The following is a 25,652-nucleotide window of genomic DNA, read 5'->3' as shown; positions in this document are numbered from 1 at the left end:
ATCTCATATATATATCTCAAAATCATAAGTGTCATGATACAATGATTTCAAAATACATATGGCTACACAATCACTCGAAGGTGTCTACATCATCATACAAAATGGTACAAAAACTAATACATAGGGAGCCCTCTAAGGCTATGATGAACTTCCTCCCTTGGAGCCAACTAGCCTTGATAGATTCTGAGCCCTAGAAGTCCCTATCCCAGGATCATCTCTCCTGCCCCCTCTATTTGGTGGTGGTGGAGGACCCATGACCCCACCACTAGACGCATGTCTCCTGTCTCTCTCTCCAATGGTCGTCGTAGTCCGTGATGGTCTCCAGAAGGTCCTAGTCTGTTGATCTAGTGGCACCACTCCATAGTATAGGTCTTTCTAGTAGGTTATCTCCTCCCCTTCCTGCAGAACATAGGCATATCTGGCCCCTATGTCCTCTGGTGCCTGCCTCCCTGCCCTCAGTGTTGTCTCAGCCTCTATATAGTGTTGAATATCCTGATCCCTCTCCCACTCAGTGTCCCTCAGCTGTCTCGTGAGCCTAGTCATATCCCTCTCCAGATCCTAGATCTCATCTGCCTATCCCTGACAGATATCCCTCAAGGATAGTAGCTCATCCTCCTCCTCCTCTCTCCCCTCACCCTATCCCCGTGGTTGCTCCTGTACCTATTTGGGAACCTATACCTGTATGGGAACCTGTGTTGCTAGCACCTGTAATGGCAATCCACCTCTACCCCTAACTACATGAGCTTGTCTCTCCTCTCTACCCTCTCTCCTCTATGCCACTCTCCTCTCTACCACTGCACCCCACCTCCATGGTTGGCCCCTACCTCTGCCATCTCCACTATCATCTCCATCACCTCCACCATCTCCCTCTATTAGCTCCCCTAGATTCATTAGTTGTGGAAATGGAAGCTCTGCCCAATATGCAGTAGACTTTGCATCCATCCCTGCATCATCTACATCTACCCATATGTCCCAAGGCATGGGAACCATCTCCTGCAGCTGTGTCACTGCCTGATCATAAGACAATAACGGACCCAAATGCACCTGATCCCTCACTGTCTGCGCATACATCCTCGAACCCCATGGAATCCGATGTATCCTGTTGAACTGCCTGCATAACCTGTCTATCAATTGCCTCTCAATAATATATGGTGTCCTCCCTATCAGATACCTGCTCCTGAATACATATGACGGCTCCATTGCGTCATCCTCCCACTCCTCACAGTCTAAGTAAGGCCTCCATACCACACTGTTTACCTCACTGATAACCCGACACCAATACTCCAGCCTCCCAATCCATGGCTATGAGGTAATCATATCATACAGGTGTACATAGTTGCATCCATGTCCCCTCCCTCTAAAATGAATTGGTCATGTAACTGGAAGATGCTCATATGCCCAAACCTGCAACAAGGTCACCCCACACCCCAATCCTACTGATCCATGATACAAAAATTGATGCAGCTCATAATACAAGTGTGCCAGCAGACACGCCCCCATGCAAACCTGGTGTGCTTTGTCACCAATGTCTCTGTGTCCTCCCCCATCCCACTGCCAACCCTCATGTCACCCAGTTCGGACACAGGAACCCACTGATAACTCTTGCCAACACTGATGGTAGTGCTAATCCTATAGCTATCATGGTGTCCCAAGCAACATGTCCTGCCCTCATCTCTAGTCTTGGATCCTGAAACACTCATCTTAGTGCATCCCTATCTCCATCTTGATTGTAAGGAACCAACTCCCCATTGATCGGTATCCATAGTATCCTATACACATCCTCTAAGGTGACTATCATCTCACCCATTGACAAATGAAAAGTGCATGTGTGCCATCTCTCAACTAATGCAGTCAGCAATCCCATGTTTGCTTGAAACTCAAGCACATACATAATATACCACAGTCTCATGACCTCAACTGTTGCTCTATCCTCAAATGTCAGCTCTAGTTGTAAACTCTGAGTCAAAGGGAATCTCTCTCATGACTCCAGCATCGATAGGTCCTCTTGCAATCAAGCAAATCAACTGTGTCAATCCTAGTGGCATTCCCTGTTCATCACAAAGTGCGGCTTTTTATCTTAGTGGTACTCCCTATTCATCACAAAGTGTTGCTTTTTATCCTACTGGTACTCCCTGTTCATCATAAAGTGTTGCTTTTTATCCTAGTGGTACTCCCTATTCATCACAAAGTGCTGCTTTTTATCCTAATAGTACTCCTTGTTCATCACAAAGTGTTGCTTTGATCCTATCTTTTAGGGCACCTACTTGAGTGTATCCTCTTGAGTAGCTTATCCAATCAACAAAGTATGTTCTATCACAAAATTGTCTATTTCAGCCTAATCCAATTGACAACGTATGTTCTATCACAAAATTGTCAATTTCTATGGTACTCCCGGTTCATCACAAAGTGCCTCGATCTATCCTATCCTAGGGCCTTTACTTAAGTGTATCCTCTTGAGAAGTTTCCTAATTGGCAATGTATGTTCTATCATAGAGTTGTCAATCCTAGCCCTATCTGCTATTCTAGTCTTCCCTAGAGGACTTGCTTGAGTGTATCCTCTCAGCAACTTATCCAATTGATAGCGTATGTTTATCATAGAACTACCAATTTGACCTTGAAGACATAAACATGCATTTATGACACAGACGTGCTTGCATACTTCACAAATGCACCTGCCCTGCACAGACGTGCCTCTGCTCTACCTAGATGTGCCTATCCTGCACAAACGTGCTTGCAATACATAGACGCACTTGCATTGAACACAGACACTATTGCAATCATAGACGCGCCTGGTACCAACGCAGACACGCCTATCCTACCTAGATGCACCTGGAACCAACACAGACACGCCTTAGCATTTTTCCCCCTGCTTGACATCTTTCTAGACCTACCTAAAGCGCATTTATTGCCCTACCTAGCATGCATTTATGACAAAAATTAATGTAACAAGGTACAAGGAGGTTTTGTGGTATTTACCGACTCTCCTGCATCTGGTGGCCTCTGATATCGGTGAACACGATCAAATATATGCACCAATGCCATTGCTGATGATTGTTGGTTGCTCTTTGCTTTCTTTGCACTCTGATCTCTTAGATGCGTAGATGACAATGAGGATGTTTTCCTTCCTAGTCTATCTCATAGACTTCCCTATCCCTAGTCTCTCGCGTCAGTCTTCTTTATCCCGTGACTCTATCACTCTATCCTATCTTGTCAGTCCTTTCTAGCCTTTCTTTCTTATCGAGAGATTGTCTGTGATCTTTTCAAACATTTTCATCTAATCTCTTGAGGGGGCATATCATTCCCATCTTGGGGTAACTTTGTATCAGTTCATCTTATCTTCTTTGAAACAACGTGACAAGTTGCATTGTCTCAAAGAGGGGAAAAATGTAGACACCTAAAATTGTCTTGTCTAATTAAATAAATATCTTTATTTATTTAATTATTTTAGCCTAATTCTTCTATTAATTAAATAAATCTTTATTTATTTAATTAGTTCATTTATACTCTTCTAGCCTTATTTCTCATTTAAATAAATACCTTTATTTATTTAAATTCCCCTTTTCCTAAATTAAATAAATACTTTTATTTATCTAATTGATCCCACTTCTTCTATTAGTTAAATAAATCTTTATTTATTTAATTAATTCATTAGATTTTTCCACCTATGACACATGTCATTCATCTCTTAATTCCTACACTACCTACCCTCTCATTATTTTCTTATTTTCTCTACCTACCCTCTAATCCTAGCCGACCATTTATCTTTTACACCTCTTAATCTTATCCCTCCATTTTCTATAGTGTCTTTTATATAAGGAGATACTTCCTTCATTATCAACACTCAACTATGCTTTTGAACTTTCACATGTGATCAAGCCTACTTGCAACCACATTTTCGTTCTTTGTTGAGCTCTTGTGCACACATAAAATTTGAGAGCAAATATATCAAGCAAGATCAATGGAGATAGGAAGAATGGAGATCCAAACCCTATTGGACATGTGATGGTATAATCTTTGTGATTTTGTTGATTTACATTGTCTTAGGTAATCTTCATATGTTATGGTGGATCTTTGTTGTTTTTAGGCTATGGTTTCGTGGTTGAATTCATTTAATCTTTCAATATTTTTGTTTCCATTTTTACCATAAACAAGCCTATCATCAAAAATAAAGTTAGGGTTTCATATATATAACCTTTCCTTTCCTCATTTGAAGGATCCATTCTCTAGCAATTGAAGGAACCTCTTATGAAGTGAAAGTGTAGGTTTATGTGAAGTCTTCAATCAACAAATCAAGCATTCATCAAGTCTTCATCAACCATTGTCATCATCAATTGAAGCTTTGGAGATATTGAAGAATAATAAGGAGATAACTGATTATTCATTGGCTTGTACCTCTCCCTTAGGGTTTAGTATGGTTTCATGTTATTTTTATATCTCCATGTGAGTGTCACATCACTTGTTTTCAAATTTACATTATTGCTTTAGATCCATGTTACATTTGTGATTTGAAGCATTTACATTTACATTATGTTCATGGCGCCAGTGCCCTGGTCCTTTGCACTTTTTGGCAGTTTGGCTTCCTACGTCTTCAATCTACAGTTCATAGATTTGTAGCTCAACACAGTAACTAGGATTAAGGAACCCAACACCCTGGTTTGGCTCAATTAGGCTCAATTTTTTGTGACAAGTGCACATCTGAGTTTCATTACTAGTTTTGTAATTTGTGTCTCAGTTTCAGTTTTGTATCTTTTTGTTATTGCAATTTATATAGTCATTTTCGTTCATTTCTCTAGCTTACTTTATCATTTGCTACATCTAGCTCATTTCCCCTCATAGCAACAAAGGAATAAAACCCCTAAAGATATTCCTTGACTCTCTTTCATAAGAGGAAGTCAAAGTGAATCATCTCCTTAGGCTCTTTCATATTCCAATGTATGGAGGAAAGTGGGATTAGGTCCTAAACAACCCAAACCCATTTTTCACCATCATCGTATATAAGGGTGTGCTCCAACAAAAATAAGACATCTTTAACAACGGTCTCTAGAATGACAACGAAAATGGGGTGTTTTTTATTTTCTCCAATCAATCATTAGTTTTTGGATGAAACCTCAAGGATTGGACAACAATTAATGAGTTGCATGTACCAAACAAATTGCTAACATTTTCATGACTTGACGAAGAGGTTTCATCATATTGACTATTTCCTTAAAAGGTAAGAAATGGGGGTCCCCTAGACCCCTAAAGTCCACCATAATGACAACTACAATAAAGACAAAGTAGATTGAAAAACTTGACTAGACAAAGGAATGACAACCAAACCACACCTATCCATGTGAAACCCACTCAAATTATTGAATGGTAGCAAAGAAAGAAGGTAGGGCTATTTGGGGGATGCTCCTTGTCCTACAAATCTACAAAAGTAGCACTTAAGCTACTTGAAACCCCCTCTAACCCTCATGCTTCAATTGCTCCATCTAAGTCTTCCAATTTCCAGTTTTAGTTATTTTTGAAAATATCATTATGTCAATATATTATGAAAGTAAACTATTTCAATAGTTTATATATTATTTTATTTTCAAGAATACATTAGTTTTTTATAACTATTTTTTCTATAATTTTTTAAAATAAAAGCAAATACAAAACAATTATTTACCACATATCTTAATCACATAACTATTTTAGTGGAAACAAAATAGATTATTCACTATATATTTTATTTACTTTAGAATTCATGTTCTTATATATTTGAAAAATAAATATTAATTTTTTTCCTACTATTAGATGTTTCTCCATTCTCTACCCCTTCGAATACTAAAAACAAGGTAGCATTGCTATGAAATTTGTGCCAAATGTTGGTAGGATGATTTTGTTTCTTGTTTCTTGATATGTAGATAATTGGGATAAGGCATGAAATCATTGACTATTTTTTTATTTAATTGATATTAGCATTGTATTTATTTACACTTATTTTATTTTTTCATAGGTTTTTAGAAATTAAGTCGCTTTTACCCTAGACACTTAAGTTCTTGGATTCAAAATCTCCATTTTGTAGAAATCCTTCTTGCTAGTGAGACATGAAATGAATCTAGATCATATGTTCTTAAGATAAGATTTAAATATAAGTTATGTTTGATAGTGTCAAATATAATGGAATTTGAAAGACAATTTAATGGCTATTAATGCATATGTGCTTACTATATTTGTAAAATAGTGACAGTAAAAACAAATGAAAAGAATACAACTCCACACAAATAGAAATGGGAAAAGAAAACAAATATTTTAATTGTGTAGTTGAATGAGCCTAAAATGAAATGATTCATATTGGATAGATACATTTTTGTGATTTTGGTCCAAATTTGAAGGGAAGGATGTATAAAATCATAGTTATTCAAGATGAGATATAAATTGTTGCGTGTATCTACCATGTCAAATGATTTTTACTTTATTAGTTGTGATGTATGATAATTATGATGAGGTATTCACTTGTGAAGTAATATGTGTGTGTGTGTACACACACACACATGCACGCGCACGCGCACGCGCACACACACACACATATGGGTGAAAGCATAGTGTTGTGTCACACTTTTAGCTAAGTGCGAGCGAAAAAGAAATCCTGCTTGGCTGAGTCTGCATGGCACCATATGGTGCCTATGTGGAGGACGGGTGGTGAGGTATACTCGGTCGAGTAGGACTCGACTGAGTACTACCTGACCCTACATATACTCGCTGACTGCACCTAGCCCCCCATTTGCACAGTCTGAAATAGCTGGAGCGGGAGGGGGGATAAGAAGACTTTCGACCGAGCAAGGTAGGGCTGAAAGGCTTTTTTTTATTTTAATTGTTCTAATAATTTATATGTATAGATTTTTAATTTTTTGATTGTTTTAGTAATTTATATATATATATATATATATATATATATATATAAAATTTTTTAATTGTTTTAATAATAATATATGTATATATATTGTTTTAATTACATATAATTAAAAACATATACAACCAAAACATATACAACCAAAAAACATATACAACCAAAAAAACATATAATTACAAACAATATAAGAGAATATAAGTTACAAACAATTTGTCTAATGACATATAGGCATCCATGTATACCTTCCAAGAGTTTAAGAGATCTTTTAGTTTCATGGAGTTCCAAAGAATATCATATTTAATAAAGGTAAGTTTGATAAGATCATATTTGAGACACCTCGATAATGTCAAGGCTTTGGAAAAACATACACATAATTGGGAAGTGAATTGGACTATAGATCAACCCATCACCTTAAGATTGATCAACAAAAAGAGAGTGAACCAAATTCTTGAGGACTTGTAAACAAAAAGATGGGAACTTATTTACCATTAATTGAGTTTGCATATGATAACACTAACCATAAACACACTTCTCATTTATTCATTGGAGGTTCGTAAGCTCAAGTATTGTATGCTTAACAAATAGGCTTGGACATGGTAGTTGTGGATCCAAATGAACTAGAAAAGATGAAAGACCAAACTTAGATTGATTAGCAATTGGGAAATGTAGTGGATTTTTAGAAAATTTATAAATGACAAAAATATATACATCATAATAGTCATGTATCGGAGAGAGTGTTTCTAATAAATTAACCACTGACAAGCTTGATTAATTTTTGTCTTCCAAACTTGCATATCACTTTGTGGAACCTTTTGAGATCCTAGAACCCTTTGGTGCAATAAATACTATATAGCGAGCTTCACCATTTCAACTTCTAATTATAACTTTAGTTATTTAAGTCTAATTATAACTATAGTGAGTGTTGTACATGTTTATTTTATGTGTTACAATGAGCTCTCACTCTGAATTAGGTGCACACTAGATCACTCTCCTAATTCATCAACACCTTTTCTTAATATTTATAATTTATTATTTAGTGCATAATATAGTCAATAAAGGATGTCTTAAGGGGATGTCTTAAGGGGATCATAATACATGCTAAATTAGTACTCAATTTCTTTGAACTAATTATTATTGACTTTGTCTACTTAGTTGTGTTATGTGTTCATACAAATTTCATAATTCTGAGTTACATGTTTATTTTATGTGTTACAATGTTCAAATTTCATGTGTTACATTTCAGTTAGATTGATATGCAAATGATATATACTAGGTTTTATGGTTGGTATTGGTATTGGTATTTATATAGGTTTATTGATCATTTTAGTAGGTTGTGGAAATATTATTAACAATATTACATGTTGTGTTTGTTGTAACACTTAAAATTTAATGGCGATGACCACAAGTAGTATGGGGTGTTTGCTTTTCTTCACAACTAAACTAAAGTAAGAGCTAAGTTTGATATTAATCTAGAGTTTAACGTTATTTAAGACTACATCCTAGGACTATACCTAGATTTTTCTTATAAATGGGATGTCTTAAGGGGATGTCAATGAAAAATCAAAATGTATTTTCTAAATTTCAAGTAATATAAAAAATCACTAATAAATATGAATAATGCAATTATGACTAGTGTCTTGTTCTTAATCAAGAAATATAAATAATTACTAATAATTTCTTAATCAAGCTATATAAATAATTACTAATAATCTAATTCAAGTAATATAAATAATCACTAATAATCTAATGTAACAAAGAAAGGAATTTACATGTGTGTGAACTCATGAAAAATTGAATAACAATGTATATATATATATATATATATGGTGTAATTGATGTTACATGTGTGTGAACTCAAAGAAAGGACCTATTAGGACGTCTTAAGGGGATGTCCAAAGAGGATGTCTTAAGGGGATGGCCAAAAAGGATTTCTTAAGGGGATGTATAATATAAAAGAATACATTTAAAAGCTTTTCAACCAAGCATGCATATGTAGCAATTTATATAATTTAGCATACTTCACATAAGGGGATCTAAAGTTAGGACCTATTAGGATGTCTTAAGGGGATGTCCAAAGACAATGTCTTAAGGGGATGTATATCACATATAAAAGCACATGTATGTATGTAATTGAAGAATACATAAAATCATAAATATAAAAGAATTTCAACCTTGAGCATGCATAACAATAAATGAAAACCAATGTTCACCATGTAAAAAAACAAAGCTAGATATGATCCAATATTAAAAAATCATCTCTAAGTTTTAATATGGTCCAAAAATATATATATCCAGTCCTAGTTCAAATTAAACATGAGTTCAAGCTCTAGTTCAAATATAAAAGTATCAGGGAAAACTTTAAGAAACCCCCCCCCCCCTCGAACAAGGTGTAAAAACCTAGTGAAAAGGTGTATAATTGCAAAGGAAAATTTTAATTTTACTGGCAAAATTTTGTGGTTTACAGAGAAAAAATAATAATCCCCATTGGCGAATCATTCATGATCGCTCAAAGTTTGTGAAAAATCCAGGCGAATTGTAATGTTTTTAAATTTTGGATGGGCGAATTGTAATGATTTTAAAACTAGAAAAAATTATTTGCATTGGCGATTTCAATCTATTTTCAAACCATAAAAAAAAATATTGGCGATTTCAACCTATTTTCAAACCATTAAAAAAATATATTGGCGATTTCAACCTATTTTCAAGCCATAAAAAAAAATATTGGCGATTTCAAGATATTTTCAAACCATAAAAAAAAATGTATTGGCAATTTCAACCTTTTTCCAAAACTTAAAAAAATATATTGGCACCTCAATAGTCCAAGTTAAGTCATTAAAACACGTGGCACACAGTCGTCAACTCTTTTCCTGAAAGACTACCCATTAGAAAATATCGCGACCTAGCGACAAGCCCTTACGACTCTATATCCAACTCACAAGCTAAAAATGCTAAGACTTCATAACCTCAAGATCTAGCGACTGAGGGAAACTAAACCGCTACTCACTAATTCTCGACCACAAAATGTTAAGTCCTCATCACCGCAACGACTTGGAGATAGTGGTAACTTTAACCCTTTTCGCATACTTGCCAACATAAATCTATTTATCTCTTAACCGCTAGAACTTCACTCGCAAGCTCATGGCTTGATCAGGTCTTCAAACATTTAACTTTGCGAGCTAGTGATAACCATAAAACTTAACCACAAACTGTCTAGTCGCTAGCTCACGACCTAAAAATGCTAACATTAAACAAACATGAGAGCTAGCGACAACTGTGTGAAATGAGTTACTCACTAACTCTCGCAGCTATAATGTATGACATCAGACCAACTCGAGACCTTGCGACCAAAGCAATTCCATTAACAATCTCCAGCTCATTAACATAAAACACGAACACCCAAAAAGCTAGAGACCTCGTGATGTAAACCCAAACCAACTTGTCGCCAGCTCGTGGCTTGATCACTTCTTTAGACATTTTACCTCGCGAGCGAGCCCATAATTGAACGTTTTAATTTTAATTAAATATAATTAAGTCTATAAAGCTCTTTTTTGGGTAGAAGTTTAAAATGATTAAACAGACAAAAAATAGACCCCAAAAGTGACACAAGTATGGTCATTGGTGATGTGCCCGAGAAATGGCAAAAGTCATGGGACCCACGACATCTGACAACAGGTACCATCGTTCGTTGGATGAGCAAAGATCAACGGCTTAGGGTGGATTTCAGCCTAAATGTGGGAAGTGAACACATTTGGGAGAACTTCACCTGGAATTGAACTTTTTAAATTTAATTAAATATAATTAAGTCTATAAAGCTATTTTTTAGGCAGAAGTTTAAAATGATTAAACAAACTTAAAAAATAGTCCCGAAAAGTGACACGAGTATGGTGACGTGCCCAAAAAATGGTAGAAGTCATGGGACCCACGACATCTGACAATAGGTACCATCATCCGTTGGATGAGCAAAGATCAACAACTTAGGGTGGATTTTGGCCTGAATGTGAGAAGTGAACACATTTGTGAGAACTTCGCCCGAAATTGAACGTTTTACATTTAATGTCCTCATAATTTATACTGAAGTAATGAATATTTTGTCCTTCGGTATCAAATAGTTATTAATAATAATTAATAAAATTACAACATGATTCTAGATATTTTACCCTTTAGGTATTACTTTTGTACTTTTCAGAGTTTTCAAAATAAGAAACTCATAAATCATAATCGTATTTCATTTCATGGGCAAACCAGTAAATCGAGGGAGATTCAAAAACAACTACTAGATTGAGGAATGCAAGTTGCAACAGAGACTAGCTACGCCAATCTAGTGAAATAGAAATTCCAGGTAAAATCTAGAACACCTACATCCCACCTTTTTTTCTTTTTTTAATCTCATGGTCCAATTTAAGGGTTAGCATTTTTCAAGTTTTTATCTAGCATTATTTTGAATTATTAACAACAACAGTGATGGGGAAAACGGGAAGCAGTAGTTCAACAAGAAGCCAAGTGAAAAAAAAAATGTACCTAACCGAATTGGTTAAAACACCAGGTTTCACTGATGAATACCATGATATTTATGACCCTGCTATCCATGGTGAAAAGCGTATCATAGATATTAGATATGTATTGTCTAGTAAGGCGGCAGATGCATGCAGGGCAAAAAAATTATTGTTTTCAACCCACTATTAAAACAAAGAACATATAAAATCGCATTGTGGGATGCTAGATTGGGAAGCATGGTGTTACCTGAAGTATTCCTTTGCCCTGATTTTGTCGCTGAAAATTATGATGAAGATAAAAAAGTAATTGTCAATAAAAATACAAAAGAGGAATTCTATCCATAAACGAGGGAGAATTTGCTCATTTGTTGAACCTAGGATTTGAAGCCCAAAACTCAAATGTCCAAATTGACCTTGGAAAGTTGGCAAGGAATTATGAGAGTCTCGATCCAAGTCATAGAGATTCATTTATCAAAGCTCTAATAAAGAGTGGTATTGGTATTGTGTTGGATTAGAATAATAAGCCTCCTTATGATTCTAACATTTTTGTTCCATGGGTTCGGGATACTATTTCCTTGTTGTCGTTTTGCCCGAGATTGGAAAATGATAGGGAAGTGGGTGCAAGACTTCTTGAAATGATTTATAATATCCATTGTGTAGGTCAACCAGTAAGATATAAAACTCCTTGTCATCTCCCACTCTCGCCCCAGTTTTACTTTCCTTTTTCTTTTCTTCCTACCAACATCATCTTCAGTACTAGCATTTGCATCCGAGTGAATTATCTCATTGTGTATATCCCTTAGAACATCTTATGCCATGTCGGTATTGTCATCCTCATTTGATGCATTTAACGCAATGACAATCCCACCTTGTGGTGGTGGTGAGCTACTGTGAATGGCTTTTGCAACTGCAGAAGTTAATGGACCAGAAACTTTGCCAATTCCAAAGAAAGACTTTATGGTAGTATCTTTAAGTTTAAGTTTTGTGCATTTTGATGGCCTCCCAATCCCTTCAGTTTCACTGCCCTGAGGAGTCTTACCCTTGTCTAACATCCCAATCCCTTCACCACCCCGAGGAGTCTCAGTCTCACCCTTGTCTGACATCTCAATCCCTTCACCACCCTAAGGAGTCTCACCCATGTCTGATTGTGACATCTTGAGTCTTGACCTCTCACTATGAATTAAAAGTTAAAACTAATACTATCAAGTATGAAGAAATGATTACTCACCTTTATGCCTTCTCAATTCTCTGAATCAGGAATCAGGAATGCCTGGGCCTATTTTGCAGGATTGTAACTCTGGCCCTTCGCCCTACAATGAACTTCAACATTCCAACTCAAATTGCGGAATGCGAATTGAGAGCTCCCAAATTTATTAATTAGACACGAACAAATTGTAAGAAAGAGTGTATTTATATCAATCCATGATTGCATTTTTGGTGAATTGCGCGAGCATTTCAAAATGCATCTTGATTTAAGCGGGGCGAAATGGGTCCTCGAATGCTTATAATGTTTTAATTGATATTGGTGAATTTGGCCGATGCGTGCAATGAACATTTAATTTACTGTTGGCGAATTAGGTCCTGGGTACGTGGTTGTTTTACAATTTCTGGCAAATAATGGAGGTGATCTAATACCCACATCCGAGTGATTCCAGGCCAATATTACGGGCATGCACGTCGAATCATGTGTGGTCAATGGTGAAGCCAAAATACAGTGTATCATTAACCCCAAAATTTTGAGCGATTTGACCACTATGTTGCCCTAGACTATTCGCCATTTTCTTAAAAAAATATATGTGAAATTCACCAATTGGCGAAGATTCGCCACTAAAAAACTCTCTGAAAAGTATTCAAGCTACAAAAATAAGTTAGATAGCCTAAGTTAGCTCCTGATACATATAGTCTGGATCCTCTCTATCTTTTATTATCTCCAAAAAAATTTCATGTTCTTCAAAAGGTAACCTCCACTCTTGGTTGCCACGTCCTTTTTTTGGCAATGTCTCAAATTGCAGCTTTGTCGCTATAACCAAGTGACTGTAATGTAGAACTATTTTTTCAGGCATGTATTCAATAAATTGAACACCATTTTTGTCTATCTTAGTTTCCTGATAATAGGTGCCTTCTATAACAATTGAACCCGTTGGATATGGTTGTCCATCACCATCTATAGTTACTTCTGGCAATTTGAATTTTGCTTTCGTGCATCTTAGTAGATAATAATCTACACCTTCCACATTGTCAGGATCCGCAACCACAACAAAAATATCACCTACATGTATGTACATGCAGATGACACCATACAAATTTAAAACAAAAGTAAGATGTATCTATAAAATTTGAACATGTCACTACATGATTTAAATTAAAACTAAATAAAAGAACATGTATGCACACACGCACTTGAAATGACTAAATCAGAAACACGTTCATAATCAACTGAATATATAGGATCATGAATGTTTATGTCATTTTCATCATCTTCATAAGGAGGCATTCTGATTAACTCTTTCATATCCCATTGTGAGACATATCCATTTGCAATATTCTCGCATTAACTCATTGGATTGTCCTCAACACAGTCAACACAAAAGCATGATTTTTCTCTTACTTGAATCAATGGAGGCTTGTGGTGTCCTGTAGTCATCACTTGATGTAAACTTCTAATACAACAATTGTTTGACAATTGTAAGGATTAGATCGATCAATACTTGTTACAAATATGAAATTAAATTTGCACATTTTAAGATCAACTACTTTAGGATAAAAGTGAAATGCAAAGCTAATGAAAATTTTTAAGAATTCTTAAGAACAAAAATATTTTACCTTTCACTTCCCAAAAATAACATTTGTTGTATGGTGTGTCCCGACTAGCAAAATGACTTTGACACCATTCAACAATTTTGTTTGCATTCTCTATGCTATTACCTACATAAAAGAACTTAGGGATGTTGTTATGTGCACTTATTTTTAAATGAAATTATATTAAGAAATAGATACAAACAAATTGAAAACAAAATTGACAGTACCTACAAGTTCATGTTGGCAAAGTGCACGCTTCACACATGCTCTTGCTCCATCGTGCTCTCCTTTTCCATGTCCACTTTCAAAGAAGTTCCACATAAACTTAACATTGTGTCTAGCATGTTGCATGGATAGCCAATTAAAGGCTTTTGCAGATTTAAATTGTCCCACTCCATAAAGTTGTATGTCATGTACATGTATAATTGAACATTTAGAATAAAATTTATCAAATTGAAATCAAATACAAATTTACATATAAATGAAAATGAATTGAAACTTATGTACTCACCTGCATAACCATCCGACCAAATCCAGTGTTGTGAAACATTTATCTTGCGATTTGCAAGATCTTCAGAAAACATTGCAAAACAATGAGCTACATAGCTCCTATCACGAACCTTATCATCGCTGATATAGAAATGAACCTCCTTGATGATAATGCATTCATTTGGATCAGTACAATTTTCTACCCCATCCGCATCAAATTGTGCATGTCTACAGGTCACTTGCACAAATATTGCAACTTGATCAGAATGATAATATTGAGCTTGAATCTGTGATTGAGGGGCAAATGTATAGTTCTCAGAGAAATCTACAATTGAAAGAATACAACCAGGTGGAAAATAATTTTTGGAATCACGAAATTGTTTAGCTTGCCATCGTGCACCATGACAATGTTGGATATGTGGATAAATCATAGTATGAAATCTATTCATAAATTCAAGGTAGGGAAATTCACTCTCCTTCGATGCAATTTTTTTGGATTCATCTCCTGACTTAGTTCGATATGTCTCATATTGAAATCTCTTCCACAAAACTGGCACATCAATATTCTCAATTTGAAATGCAATTTTTTGCAAATCTCCAAAATCAATACATGTACTTTTTATACACTATACATTGAAGTCAGCTAAATCTTCTGATTTATCATTGTAGATAGGAATTTGGAAATCATCAAAGCAATAGACATTAAACTAGCTCAATCATGAAAACTCAATTGCAATGATAAGAAAACCTACAAACATTCAATAAAGATATGAAAATAAAACATTCAATTCAAACGCAAACCATCACAAATGTGAATGTCTCCTTCATGATTCTCCATTGTCCTTCTTTCTCCTTCAAATTGCTTTGTTTGTGGATCTCACTTACAAGTGCATAAGCATGAGATGAAAGCAAGATTGACAAGACAACATAAAGATACTAGAACCGTGATTGATTGATCGATCGGGGGGGGGGGGCATGATTGAAGAAATTCATCCAATTTATAGATAAATTGGAGAAAAGACAAGATTAGCATGAAATTGATTCAAATGGAAATTCAAATCAAGAATAGAAAAATTATGACAAGTGTATGACAAATTGCTATGCAAGGAGTTATGACAATTTATGACAATTTATGACAAATTGCTATGCAAGGATTATGACAAGAATTTGAAATAGAAATAGACATTAGAAGAAATTAGAAAATTAGGTTAGAAATGATGACTTGGAAATTAGGTAAATTAATTAATAATTTTTCATTCATTAATTAATTTACAAAAAGAGGAGGAATTAATTAGCCAATTAAATAAATATTTAATTGTGACAAGAAGACTTAGGATAAATAAATAAATTATTAATCCTAGAGGGAAAATGACAAACAAGATTAAATGAATAAATCATAAAACCCTAGAAGATGAATTAGAAATGCAAGGACAACAATTAGGTCTTGACAAAAGATAATTGATATTGATTTGATTTGATCATGATTCTGACTGACAAAGGACCAATGCTGATAAATGATTTGATTGATAAATGCACCAATTGACGAGGAACAATGACTAATTGATCCAAATTGACACGATTGAGAAAGATGACGATCAATGACAAATCGATTACAAAATGACAAGATTGAAAATGACAACGATCGATAACACATCGATCGCAAAACGACAAGATTGAAAATAACAACGATCGATGAGAGATTGATCGCAAAATCGATGAGATTGACAAGAGGACCAAGATCGATGACAAATTGTTCGCAAAATTGATGAGATTGAAAAGAGGACAAAACCCTAATTCTATCATCAATTAGGATTGACGATGTCCAAAATGAAATTGAATTGACAATGTCAAAATATGCCAAATGAGCACGCACATTGATGCGACAGGATAAGATTCAACCAAAATCATGACTGAAGATTGTTATCGATAAGACCAAATTCAAAAATGAAGAATGCAGAAGAAGGACTCGATGCTCGCAAATGGTAAAGACCAAGTGTGCAACATAGAAGAAATGTTAATGCAACGCAAAACCCTAAAATAAGGCAATGCGCCAATGTTAAAGTATGACTCCGCAAGCGTTGACCATTTTTAGACGTCTACATTTTGCCCCTCTTTGAGACAATGCGAATTTAAGCGTTGTTTCAAAGAACAATAATGAAAATGCCTTGGACAATGACAATGACATACGCATGCCCCCTTGAGGAATTGGCTGGAAATATCTAGAAACGAGGCCAATTGATCAATAAGAATCATAGAAAATGATAGGAACAAACAGACTGAAAATCAAGGATCAGATACACAAATGACAAGCAATTGAAGGTGCAAAAGACCGTGACCAACATAAGATGGAGAGAGTGCACGTCCATCTATGCACTAACAAAGATCTATAAATGAGACAAAGAGAGTGAAAAGAGATCATTTACACTAGCCAAAGTGGAAGATTTGTTGCTATGGAAAAGGACCCTTGCAGAGAGATGGTGAACAATCCAATGGCAGATCACCTCGGGGAACGTGTACACACCTACAGATGATCGGATGACGCGGGAGCAGCGGTATGTATCTCAAAAACCCATATTGTCAATTTCATGAATTTTACTTGCTTGCGGGACATTGCGGGGCCCACAAGGAATGGAGAAAAGGACTTTTGCGCCTGTGTGGGTGCATCCTACGCTTGTGTAGGATGTCCTATGCTTGTGTAGGGTACATAGGTGCAAGTTGATGCTACACAGGCGCAGGACATGGTACACAGCCGTAGTTGTGCACTGAGAACCCTAATTTGACCAAAAACAACATGCGAATGATCCCGAAAAGGGGGATGAGGGTAGGATAGGTCAAAACAGATAAGAAACACCCTGATTGGTGGATGAAATGAGGAAATGCAACCCATAGGAGCAAACCCTAAAACTGACAAAATGTGCCCCAATTGTGATGCAGAGTCGACAGTATCCACTGATTACGCGGGAGAACTGACTGGACTGCTTCATGTTACGACATAGACTCAGGAGCACGGACAGAGATACATTAGCAAGACTTGGATTATACTATATCACATTCATGCTCGAGATTAGGGCAAACACAGGACTGTTGACCGCGTTGGCAGAGCGATGGCATTCAGAGACTTCCTCTTTCCATCTGGCGACTGGAGAGGCGACTGTGACACTAGAGGATGTATGGCGCATCCTCCGCATTCCGATTCATGGGGAGATGATAGAGTATGACCCAACGACAGGGAGAGATGCTTTGTGCAGATTATTTGAGTGCGACGCAGATGATCTGGATATCGTAGAGAGGGAGATTGGCTTGGAGACCATGGCATCAGAGTATGATCAACGATATGTGGTGATAGTCGTGGTTATAACATGCCTATTAGCAGGGGACAGACGAGGACATGGATTCCCTATTGGATGGGGAAGAGTGCTAGAGTGGATGGCGATGGAGGGGACTATATACGCATGGGGACCATGCGTGCTTGCTATGCTATATTTTCAGCTACATCAGATAGCATATCAGGGAGTGCAGACATTGAGCTGTGGGGTCACACTATTATAGGTATGGGCCTTTGAGCACATAGCCATATCTCGACCGATTGCAGAGAGACAGGTAGTACCACACCGACCATATGTGTACTGCTATGGGGGAGCACTGAGACAAGGTCCTTTCAGATACATATTGTATTGGCAACATGAGCTAGACAGATTGAGAGAGTTCACATGGAGGCCATATCTTGATTGCCCTGGATGGTCAGATGATAGTGACGAGCTACCATATTGCAGATAGGAGAGGTACCTAATTGGGCGACTAGTGAATCGCCAAAGAGTGATTAAGATGTACCTGCCAGAGAGAGTCAGACGACAGTTTGGAGAGAGGCAGGATGTACCGAGAGGGACTGCACACTTTGCCCGATCTCACAGAGAGACGAGTCAGTGGGGGAGGATGATTCAGCCACACATAGCATATGCCGACTTCACACAGCTACAACAGAGACAATGGGATTGGAGGTCGAATGTGGTGGATGCCGGGATGACAGAGGAGTATGAGCGATGGTTTGCATGACGACGGCCAGTGCCATTGACGGATCCTGATATTCCGGTACCTAGGAGACAGGAGGACTTCCCACTCATTGGAGAGGAGGAGGGAGATGATGAGGACATAGATGAGGACGATGACGAGGAGGAGGGGGATGATGAGGACAGAGAGGATGAGGATGAAGATTATGAGCCAGATTCAGCCGATCAGGAGTCATTGTAGGATATACCCATAGAGCCGGAGACAACTAGCATAGAGGAGATGGAGATATGTAGGGCCACCATAGCGAGTCAGCATGATCACATTGTGACATTAGACAGATAGAATGCTATCTTGAGGAGAGAGCAGGTTCAGTTCAGAGCAGAGATAGCCAGACTGACAACGACGTAAGATACAACAATAGCGTAGGCACAACAAGCAGAGAAAAGAGTGATTGAGTTTATTGGGTCGATTAGGGATGCCAGTGCACGTGAGATGGCACAGATGCTGGTAGAGACCAGAGAGGAGATATGTCATTGGAGGACACTATATGAGAGTGTAGTTCCACCAGAGCAAAGAGCAGCATCATATCAGGCACGATCGAGGACAAAGAGCAGGCCACGTTCTCGGAGGTTAGTGAGCAACATGGGGGTGAGTGGACCTATGAGACCACCACAGCCAGGACGAGGGACAGGAGGGACATCATCCTTGAGACAGGGCAGGGATGAGGAGGACAGAGGGAGCACCTAGTGACAGAGGCACGTGCTCCTTATGACAGAGACAAATATAGTGTGACAGTATGTATTCAGCCTGCGGGCCATACTTAGGACAGATAGTCCAATTTTGTACTCCGATATTGTGTTGATATATGATATGATATGCATTGATATGATGGGATGCAATGGGTTATGGTTGATGTTTACTTTCCATGTATGGATGGCTGATGCACTGTTTATGTACCATTGTGGAACATGTATGAATATATTTTTATGTGCTTTTGATGTATTTATGAAATGGATAAAATGCTTGATATAATGCTTGAGATAATGCAAATGTACTAATCAATGAATGCAGGATGCAGCTTATGTGTTTTGGAGATCGGAGCACTAGACCGAACTGAATGCCCAAATTGACAGAAGAAATGTTAGCAAGAAGAAATTAGACAGAGGACAATTAGAGATGAAGAACAACTTGCTTTCACCAATGCACTTTGTAGGTGAGAACCTTTATTTAATGTAGCAAAACGGATGCAGAGCATCATGGCATTGAAGGCCAGAGCTAAAACGCAACCCCTTTTGCAAAAGACAGACACATTGCACATAAGGAATGAGTGAAGCATCTTAGGGTGCATACATCAAGGGTCGAGGTATGTTCGACGCTCACAAAGCGAACGTACTTATCACTGACACCCAATGATATAGTTGCCCCAGTTTGTGACAAACATTCGACAAACAGTGAACACAACAAAAAACAAAAGGGACCATGAACCATCCCGGTTACTCTAAATCACTTAGTGACATCATCGAGCAACATAGGAACATGGTCGAAGCCAAAGATAAGACTCGCTAATTCCAACAAGTCAAACAAACATCTTGATCTTCATTGTCAAAAGTTGAAAGTGTTGACAGGACAATCATGTTGTCTGGTTTTAGGGAATGCGGTACCCCGTCTAAGACAGGACACAGTCTAGTTTCGAGTATACCACACCCTGTATAAGACCCATGATAGTAGTGACAAGGACAAATGATATTGATGTTGATTGATTGATATGACAATTTTAATTAGTTTGAATGTTTGGTTTGATTGAAAAAGTTCATCTATGAATGCGTGATTTCAGTAAAGCGCAGTGTGTGATTGCGTGTCATTGAATGTATGCTCAGCGATCTGTCTATGCACAAAGGCCAGAAACAGAGGTGAAAATCAGTGTTTTTACTTGCAAATTACTTTGTTTTGCATTCTATTCTTGTATTCTGGTTTTCTTTGGTACTGATTCTCTATGCAACACCTTGGCATTATGCATGGCAAAGACAAAAGTGAAACTACTAACAAATCTTATGCAGGTTCGCTAGTCAAAGACCAAACAAATCAAACTTCTAACTTAGTGATTTTGCAGGTTGCCTTATATTCCAACCAAACTTTGTGTTTGTGATTCATAATTAGGCACCTAGTATGTTTGCTAAGTAGGATGGAATGAATATGTGTTCACTTTGCTTGTCGAGTTTGACATTGGAGTAGGAGAGTATGCTCTCATCCTTCTTAGGGTGATCAGAAATCCAGATCTTCGATACCATTCTCATGTCTTGGATTGTTTGTTACCTTTAGAGGGCCTGCCTTCCTGACCATTTGCTTTCTTTTGCAAGCAAGTGACAATCGTGAGAAGGGAACGACCCAAAGTGAGTACAGCTAGAGTACCTTGGCATTCTAACTCACTATAAATAAATACCTGATGGGCGAAAGCTTTGAAGGAAGGGTTACGTGGGAATTGTAGTTACTTGGGAAGTGATGACCCTTGGACTCTTTCTCATATCAGCATCTAAGTAGGGCCTCATGGTCTAAATCATGCTTGCGCGACTACATTTGTTTGGTATCTTGGTGGGCTTATGTCTCAATCATGCTTGCGTGACACCAAGGAGTAACACTTAACAGAAAACCTTATTAAGCACCTTGTATTTAGAGGCCAAAAATCCTTCTAGTTGCTTGAGAAGAAGGAGTTCGGATACTTGGAAGAGATACTAAGTTCGCCATGGGGAGATTTCCATGGGGACTGATGCTTGGCTGCCCTGAGAAGTGAGTGTCGTGGAGGGGAGCCCGTGGGGTCGAGCATCTATGTATTCTCCTTGAATCTCATAACGAGTCTACCTCTCAAGTACCTACTGTCCTTACCTACCATAAGAAATGTGTGAATGAGCATGATTGTCTTGAGTCTAAGTTAAAATATCTTGTCTTCTTTACTTGTCAAAAGTTGAGTTGTGTCTCATTTCAAAAACAAGACAAATTGATTCCAAACAAGGTTAAACACAAGAGTATTTCATTCAACAAAGTTCAAAACACCTTCAAACATGGTTGTCAAACATTTTTCAAAATCTTGTCTCAACATTCATGTCACTTAGATTTAGGTTCATCCTAGGTTTGCATTTTGCAAATTCATTGTCAATTACCAAGGTTAAGTTTCACCTAGGTCATACTCCTTTGCATATCAATAAGGGTCATCCATTTGCATGTGTCCTCTTGCATTAGAGCAATACCATTTCATAATTCAACCTTAGGTTTTGTCTTAGGTTGACATTGTCATACATTTGCATTTGCATCTTTGTCCTCATAACATTAGGTCACATTTGAATACCCTAGGTCTCTTCATTAAGCTTAGGTCATTATCATATCATATTAGGGTCATTGGCATAGTAATTGTCCCTTTGTATATAGTGTCAAAACTAGGTTTTGTCATACTTGAGTAATTGCAAATCTTTGATAAACCCTAAAGTTATTGTTAGGAAGTCTAGACCTTATCAAACTTTTGTCTTTTTGTCATCATTGTCATTTGGTCAAACCTAGCTTAGTATCCAAGCATATAGGGGAGACATTGTCATTTTGTCCTTTTGGAACTTGGTCCTTTTGTCCTTTGAGGTCTAGACATCATTTCAATTTCCTAAGGGTCTCATTTTTAGAATTGCATTCATGAGTTTGTCAAAATCTTGAAAAAAACAACCAAAAACATAGGTTGCACTCTTGCCATAGATTGCATTTTCATCTATTTAGTTTGCATTTAGTTGTATATCATACATTATCCTTGAAAAATTCCAAAAACATTTGCATTTGCATAGTGACATGCCTGTTGAAATAAGGTCAAAATCTAAGAAGATGGGCGAACCAACGTATCAACCCATTGACAACATATCAAATTCACAGTTTCAAACTAGTCAAACAGTACAAATTGAAGGTTCGTCAAACACATCATTACCACCATATGGAATGGTTCAACTTGGACCACCTCCATTATATGAACCAGTGTTTGTACCCATGAAACCAGGACATGGGAGTGTTCCACCAACACCAAGAGGAAATGCACCTTTTGATTGGAATCAACCAAACCTGCAACATGACATTCAAACTCAAACATTGTATGAGGAACAAACTCTTTCACAAGGATTTGGTTCAGATCAAGGCATTCAACAAGAAACAAATCCAAGTATTTTACCATATTCTTCATTAGATTCCGATGCTTCCGATGATGTTGATATGTTCCTTAAAGATCCAAAGTTGACAAAAAAGATGGATAAATTCTTGAACAAAGTCTTTAAGATGTTCCCACAAAAATATCTTGACATGATGAGTAAAGTGACCTCCTCAAGTGAGCAAATTAATGTGCAAAAACAACAAGGTGGTGAGCTATTAAGTTTCTCTCCACATCCAAATGAAGAAAATGTGCAACAAAAAACTCAACACACCTTGATGAGTAAACGTGCTTCAAAAATGTTGGCAATGACTATTCCTCAAAAGTCAACATTCGAAACAATAAACAATCCATTATTTAATACAACACCTTTAACACCAGATCAAATGATGGCCACACAAATGTTGATGACAGGTGTCCCTCAACAAGAAGTGATTCCTCGAATACCTAAAAGTGGATCCAAATCTAAGATGCAAGAAAACTTTATGACTAGAATGTCTGATCTTACAAATGTTCAAATTGCATTTCCTTCGTGCCAAAGCATTAATCCCTTGCCAAAATCCCCCATGCATATCCAAAGTTCAACCTCATGTCAAGAGGATAATTTAGAGCATGAAGAAACATTTCTTAAAAAAAATCAAGATCAAGATCTCTAAACCTTATCATCCCATCCAATTGTTGACCAGGACCCCATGTTCCCAGACACTCATGATGATTCCCCTATTCTTGTCCATCCTATCAAAAGTCCTATTGACACTCCATTCCTCGAGCAAGATCAAGATATCCGAGTCCATCCAATCCTAAACGATCCCCTTCCATTTCATGAAAAAAATGTCCTTTCAAATCCCATTGGCATTTCACTTCCTAAGAAATATCAAGATATCCCTTCCATCCTTTCCGATGATCCCATTGAAAGTCAAGAGAAAAGCACCTTTAAAGAGGATTCCAATGATCTTCCTCCTTGTCAAGATCAAATTATTCCTTTAAATCCTCCACAAGATCCTTTTGTTTCTCCATCTCCTTGTCTTAATGCTCCATATACACTCCAAGAGCGCATTTCTTTTGGTGATCCCATTATTTCTCCCATTCCATCTCTTGAAGAGCCTGTCATTGAACCATGTCCACTACACAATCCTAGTCCCCCTCATGATCCTAATCCCCCTCATGATTCTAACATGTCAGTGCAAGATGTTCATGAACCCTCGACATGCATAATGGGTTCTTCCACTTTGGTGCAATCCGATCTACTTCAAGATCTCATTATTTCTCTCATATCATATCCACCTCATAATGGACTCACATCTTCTTCCCAAATAAAAGAGTATCCTACAAGTCAAGATATTCATAAAGGCAAAGGAGTAGATCTCCATAAGCAAGAATCCCTTCATGTTAAAGAAGATCTTAAGGGTCATGTCTACACAACTCACTCTCAAGACATTGGTATCCCTCCATCAAAATCAAAACATACACCTTCCCCATCATACTTTCCATCCATCTTAGGTCCTTATATTCCTTCGTCCTCTATGCAAGGTCAGCAAAGGCACACATCCTTGAGTAAATTTCATCCATCCAAAAGAAATCCATTTCATTCATATCCATCCATGCATTCCTTTCCCCCTCTAAGCAATTTGGATGCCAAGTATAAAAGTCATCAGTCTAGCAATCCACATGTATTCAAGGATCAACATGTCCAATATAATCGACATGTCAAAACAAAGAACAATATGATCTATAAAGAAAAAGAAATATCCAAAAGGCCACAAAGGCCCACCGAGCAAAATAAAGCAAAGTCAAAATATATATGGGTTCCTAAATCCCTCGTGCAAGCAATGCACTCCAAGGAACCACAAAAACATGAAAAATCAAAAACCATGTGGATCCCTAAGTGGCTCCTTGAAGCACAAAAGCCTAAAGAAACATCCAACTTGGCATCCAAAGTTGCTATTCCTCCATCCAACCCTCTCAAATTTGTTCCTCCATCATCTTCTTCATCCATTTTGGGTCCTTCTGTCCCAAAATCCCAAGCTATTCCTCCATCCAAATCTCACAATTTGAGATCCATTTTTCCTCCATCAATCCACCACCCCTCAACATGTGTGCCAATGTTGATCTTGCCTTCATTTCCATCCAGTGAAGCCCAGTTCTTCCAATACCCTACCTATTATCCAATGCATATTTTCCATCCTTCCATTCCTCTGATCCCATCCTTTGCATAAATCCTGGCCTTAATTTCATCTCTTTTTCCATGTCCTTATCCTGCCAACATCTTTGAGCATGCTTTTAAAGGTCATGGTCCATTTTTTTCAAGGCTACTATCCACACAAAAAGATTTTTGAGTCCTTCTTCCATCCCCTATCATGTGTCCATCTTCTATTGACAAAGTCACAATACAAAAAAAAAAAAAAGTAAAGCAAAAATAATTCATCCACTGGTGAAAACTTGGCAAACAGGCACCTTGGGCAAGTACCGTGATGAAAACCTGGCAAACAGGCGTCATGTGTAATCTATGAACTTCTTGCACACCACACTTGGGGGCAGGTTTCCTCCTTCATATCCTATTGTCTCTCTTGTCCATTTCCTCTTTCCACCTTTGATCTTGACAAGGCTGAGGATCTTCATGAGCATCATGCATCTTGTTTGCAACTTTCAGTCTATCATAGCTTTTGGTCTTTATCCATTTGCTTATTACAACCTTTCATCCATATTCCCTAGCTTATTGCAACTTTCTGCCACTATCCCTTAGCCTATCCCGTCCCTCAGTCCATGTCCCTTATCCATTCTTGGTCTTGCTTATCCTATCCATATCTTATCACTA

Source organism: Cryptomeria japonica, chromosome 11 (genome assembly GCF_030272615.1).
Source record: "Cryptomeria japonica chromosome 11, Sugi_1.0, whole genome shotgun sequence".
Classification (NCBI taxonomy): Eukaryota; Viridiplantae; Streptophyta; class Pinopsida; order Cupressales; family Cupressaceae; genus Cryptomeria; species Cryptomeria japonica.
The sequence above is the reverse complement of the archived record's forward strand: the minus strand, read 5'-3'. Positions refer to the sequence as shown.